Here is a 6,000-nt window from a genome sequence, read left to right on the forward strand (position 1 = left end):
GCACATACACGCAATGAAGAAACAGCTTACACCCATGAACACGTGAAGATTTTCCAGCAAGTTTAAAGCAGTGAAACTTAACATATACCCGCCGTTAAATAATAAAGTTTATCCACTACTAACAAATAAACTCTCTGGGTTGCAGGACAACAACTTAACTTCAAAAAAGAAAAAAAAGACACGACAAATTTACTGGTTAATAAAAGTCAAATTGTGACATGTTTTCTGCTGATTGATTAATACAAGTGATTACTAAATGAAAGAAAATTCCAATTTTTGTGCTTTTAAACATGATCTTAAGAATTTTAACATGTACCTGTGTTGTCCTGTCAGCTTGGCGGGTCATGAGTGGATTAGATGGAGAGAAAAAACAAAAAAAGGGGGAGAGAAGGCTGACACAGGGCCTGGTCCCGTTGTTTCTCCCCTCTCTGAATAACGCAGCCAAAATAACATCATTTTCCTGTTCATCTGTTTTTGTTTTGTTTTTGTTTTGTTTTTTCTCTTTATGCTTGATTACAGGCTGCTTTGTCACCCAGAAAAGCCGAGGCTGACCCTGGACTCCTGCTCTCCCCTCTACCATCGTTGCTCTCTCCTTTACCATCTTTGATGTGACCCTGACCAAATGCTACAGCAGCTGGACCCACAACAACAACCTGAAAATGTCAACAGGGCTGCAAGAAAACGATCTCATGCAGCAGAGACGGAGAGAGTTAAATCCAAGGCCCGTTTCACTACACGGGGAGATTTCCGTCAGCGTCTCTTCTTTCTGAGAAGACTGAGAAAGGCCCGGCTCCCACCACCGATTCTGACCACCTTATATAAAGGAATTATTGAGAGCATCCTGAGCAGCTGTATCACTGTCTGGTTCGGGAACAGCACCAGGCCGGACAGACAAGCTCTACAGAGGGTTGTGCAATCAGCTGAGCGCACCATCCGCTCCGAGCACCCTGACCTGCACTCAATCTACAGCAGGCGGTGCTGGACCAAGACCAGGAAGATCGTGAAGGACCTCAGCCATCCCAACAACAGACTGTTCTCTCTGTTGCTGTGTACGTGACAAATAAACATCTGGATTTGGAAAACGAGGCACTCGCAAAGCCACCAGCATTGTGCCTGATTGGACACACCCCTCTCACACACTCTGTACATTCTTGCCATATGGAAAAAGACAGCTTCAGCTGACAGAGCTGTGACGAGACGTCCATTAAGCCCAGATGAAAAGTGAGGCCGAGCAAAACAATGCTGACCTTAACCACTCTGCATTAAAACTGTGGAGGACAGTGACGGACCAACAATGATCATCGGGCAGGAAAAAGGGCGTGCCAGAGACAGGAGGAGTAACTGAGGTCAGGAGGCACCTCAGAATGGACAAAACACCAGGAGAAAATAAGCTGAAGGCACAGGTGTCGGGGCTCGGCCAGGAGCTGACCTCTGAGAAGAGCCGAACAGCAAAGCCGCAAAAGGCCGTGGAGCAAAGCAAGGAAAACATCGATGGACTTCAATCTGAAGTGGACGGAAAAGATTGTGAGGTTTCTGCCCCTCAGTGAGAGCTCAAGGCATCAGAGCAGAAACTGACCATGGCTCAGGAGGAGCTGGCTGATTATCGAACCCATCAGACTTGGAGTCCCAGACACACGACTTGAAATCAGGCTCAGGACCTCAGCAAGGAGATGAGAATAAAGCAGAACGAGCAGCAGTGACAGCAGCTGAACTTTGACCTGAACAAAATCTTGACTTGGCTGGGAGAAACAGAGGAAGAGCTGGAGCAGCAGCGTAGACTGGAGCTTGACACTGACATCCAGACGATTGAGCTGCGTATCAAAACCCTGAAGGAGCTACAGAAGCAAAAGGGTCAAGTTAAGGAGGAGGGCAGGACCCCAGGGCATGCTTCAGGCCTTGGTTTACCCAGAACACCAGAACAGGAAAGTGATGAACACAAACACCCACACAAACACACACATCTACATGCACTGACTCAGAATGAAGAGAAACACACATATGAACATATGCACTCGTTGATTGAGTGAGAAATGACACACACACGTGCAAAAAAAAAAATCGAAATGCTGATTCAATTCACAGAAGTGATCCACACACACACACATTTACAAGCTTGTGCAATAAAGAGTGATACACACACACGCTGATGCAATGAAGAATGCTTTACTAACAAATGCTGCACACAAACAACCGAATATGGAGTCGGTTACAACAATAAGAACTCATTGATTGTTTATTGGTTAAATGCATTTCATGCCACACAGAGGGCATCTGTGTAGATTTAGGGGACAGGGTCTAAAGCAGTTTGGTTGTGAAAACAATGTCTGTGCGTGATGTCTGTTTATGGCTTAAGGCCTCCACTGAATTGTGTACTGTGCTTCACACAGCCTGATAAGGAGCAGTGGTACAGAGTGAAAATGATGAGTGAATGGTGTGAGTTTTAGTTCGGAGAGAATATGAAAAGGTTGTGTTGATTTGACTCAGTTGTTTAAGTTTCTGCCAAAGCAAAACATTTGTGTGTAACCAGTGTCCACTATTGAATCAAGTCAATCCAACATGTTTTTGTCAGTGAAAAAAAAAAAGGGGGGACACCTTCCTGTTCTTTTTTCTGGAGGATACACAGATCGTTGTTTGAAATCGGGGCAGAATAATCCCCTGATCTGTGCCACGACTGAAGGGTTGTCTAACCCCTAAGGTTGAAGAATGAAGAGCAGAGGATCACCCAACTGGACGACACTGGTAGCTGCAGCAATAAAATAAAGGCTAAAAGCTGTGGGAGACCTGGGGAGTGTCATCTGTACCCGCTATTGTTGGAATAATAGTTTTTCTTGCATCTGAACTGCGCAAACATAGAGGTCATCCCACATATGGTTCGCCCCTCAGGGGGACAAAGGACCTCAGGAGTGAGAAGAGATGAACCCGGCCACACTGAATTGAAGGGTGTTGGTGAGGTCATTAGAATAATGACCTCATCAGGGGGAATTGTTAGATTATAATATTATTTTATGCCATGTTAGACCCCTAATTAAAGATTGTGAATTATTATGTAGTTTTACTTTGCATTATTCTCCTGAATTAGAAGAAGCCGACAACTATTGCATTAGTTAAACTGATTTGCATTAAAGTAGACTGCTGATTTATTGTGAATGAATGATATTGTTTTATGATGCATTATACTGCTGAGTTATAAGAAATACTGTTCGCAGAAAGTCATCGCCTTATTTGTCTGATTAGAAGAGAACAGAACATACTGGAGTTTTCTGCCCCATCTCAGCAGGAGCAGATAAACAGGGAGCCAAGGTCGTAGCTTAGGCGCTGTGTGAGAGAAAGGATGTGAATGTTTAGGCTTTTATGATAAGGTGGGAGAACCAGAGGCTATAAAAGTTTGAGCAATGCTCCACCATTTTGAGATCTGATGCTGTCTGCAGTTTCCATCTCCCACGTGTGTGATCATTAAAATCATCGTTTGACTCAACCCGACCGGACCAGTGTTGTTATTGTGGTTTTTCTCTTGTCTCCATCCCCAATATTTTTGAACCATAACATCACCTATCGACCCTAACAGTAGAAGACGCACACCATGTATTGTTTTGTGGCAAATTTCTTCTTAAAGCATTTTTTGTAAGTCAACAGAAGAGTTTTTTTTCCCACTATGTTGAAGTAATTTCTTGTAAACACACATTTCTCTTGTGTTCTTAACAGTTCTTCCACCCTCTTTTTTGGTATATTAGACAAAAAAAAGGTGTCCGTTTAGGCACAAGTTGTGGGCCGGTTAGCTCAGCTGGTCAGAGCGTGGTGCTAATAACGCCAAAGTCATGGGTTCAATCCCCATACTGGCCATTCCAGTATGGAAGGTGCTGTCTCATGGTAGACTGTGGTTTTGTTTGGTGGGATCCAAGAAAAAAACTTCTGCCAACTTCCAGGTGACAGATCGGGCCACGTAAGCTTTATGACGTCCATTGGCAGTTGATACTCTGGCTTAGTGGGTGGATCCACTGTGCATGTGGCAGGTAGGACTACGTTTTTAAGAGCGTGATACATGGGAGAAATGCTGTGGCATGCACTTATTTCAAGCAACAATCAATTATTTCAAGCAACAATCAAGCAATATCCACCAGCCACGTGACCAACCCAACACCAGCAGTTGGCTCAAGCAGACTCCAACGAACGTTCGTGAAAAGTGGGAGCTTCTGCCAGACCACGTGGCCTAACGGACAAGGCGTCTGACTTCGGATCAGAACATTGCAGATTCGAGTCCCCTCGTGGTTGGTTGTGAGTCCTTGAGGAGCAGGCATGCGTTGCTAAGTGCTGCTGGATGTTTGCTGGAAGCTGAGACCTGCTGTTATTTGACAGCTACTGGAAGTTGCAGGTGACTGCTTGAAGCAGAGTGCTGCTAGCAGCTGATAACTGCTGCAGGGTGAGATCTGCCGGAGGTTTAAAGCTGCTTGAAGCACCTTGAGGCTGCTTGAGGCTTGAAGCTGCTTGAGTCACTTGAGTTTAAATTATACTACTCTTCATATTCAGTATGTTTGAAACCTTTCATCGGTCTGGTTAGTGCTTTTATTCTGTTGTTGCCAGAGGCGGAGCCAGATATTTGAAACACCCGGGGCTTAGCCCAAAAGGGTAGTATGCATGTGGGATTTTTTTTTTTTTTTTTTTTTGGGGGGGGGGGGGGGGGGGGGGGTAGAAATTACTGAAAGATTAATTGGCTCTGTTTTGAGTGTTGTTCAAAAAACAATGACTTCATATAGGGAAAAATATATATCACATGTGCAGGACACCTTAAACTAGTTTTTTAACACTTACACCCCCGGAGAGCAGTCATTTCGGGGTAGTACCTTAGACCCCCGCGGAGTCATCATTTTGCGTTTCTACCTTTAAAAGCCGGAGAGCAGTCAAATGCTGGAAGTGGAAGCTAAATTGGCTAGTCATTCATATGTATATTGGGTCGTTACCTAGGAATTCTGGAGGGAGGGGATTGGGGGAGAAATCAACACACATGAGTCTAGGTCCTTTGTTGCTGACATTTATTGATAAAAACAGTAGTTTCATTTCATGTTATTTCCTTTTTCATTTCAAGCAAGGAAGTGGATGTAGTTAGTAAGTAAGATATTTCAGACATTATTCTGACACAGAGGAGGAGATACTGGAATTATAATTAGTATCTATGCATGCATTTGTGATTTTGTTTGACCTTCCCATTGCTCACAATTTGAATTTGTTCACACTGCAGATGAGTGTCTCAGTCCCCAAACAAGCTCTCTTTTTCGGTGGAGAAGCAGTCTCCTCATCCGCAGTGAGTGTGGAGAAATCAACACACATGAGTCTAGGTCCTTTGTTGCTGACATTTATTGATAAAAACAGTAGTTTCATTTCATGTTATTTCCTTTTTCATTTCAAGCAAGGAAGTGGATGTAGTTAGTAAGTAAGATATTTCAGACATTATTCTGACACAGAGGAGGAGATACTGGAATTATAATTAGTATCTATGCATGCATTTGTGATTTTGTTTGACCTTCCCATTGCTTACAGTACAAAAAACCAACCATTTGTACACATATGTACTAATAATAATAAAAAGTGAGTGCAACACTGCAACCCGTCACCCCGTCGTTCAGTGGTCGTTGATCAGTGGTCCATTGTGGCACCATTCAGAGCACTGGTACAATAGTACCAGCAAGATATGGGAAGACATTGCAAATGTACTTGGATTTTAGGTTGCAAGCCACCCAAAACTTGATCCCAAACTTGTCAGGTTTACTTGCAAACACTTGGAGTGTTTCAGTATGCCATCTTAGGGAGAACTCAACACACATGTAGGTCCTTTGTTGCTGACATTTATTGATGAAAATAGAAAAAAAACCAACCGTTTGTACACATGTTTACAAATAATAACAAAAATTGAGTGAGTACATTACAACATTTTCAGCAATCACTCACAATCCTGGCACTGCCACGGTATCTGTCGCCTGCATTTACCACATGTGTACCTGTAGCAGT

The 6,000-nt window shown here is 43.5% G+C and overlaps 1 non-coding gene across 1 annotated transcript; it reads left to right on the top strand.

Annotated features, from left to right (window-relative positions):
* The first annotated feature begins 3,766 nt into the window (after window positions 1–3,766).
* Window positions 3,767–3,840, top strand: trnai-aau (transfer RNA isoleucine (anticodon AAU)). The gene has a single exon. It is a non-coding gene; the product is annotated as a tRNA-Ile (tRNA).
* The last annotated feature ends 2,160 nt before the right edge of the window (window positions 3,841–6,000 follow it).

Source organism: Maylandia zebra, linkage group LG3, assembly GCF_041146795.1.
Source record: "Maylandia zebra isolate NMK-2024a linkage group LG3, Mzebra_GT3a, whole genome shotgun sequence".
In the NCBI taxonomy this organism is placed as follows: Eukaryota; Metazoa; Chordata; class Actinopteri; order Cichliformes; family Cichlidae; genus Maylandia; species Maylandia zebra.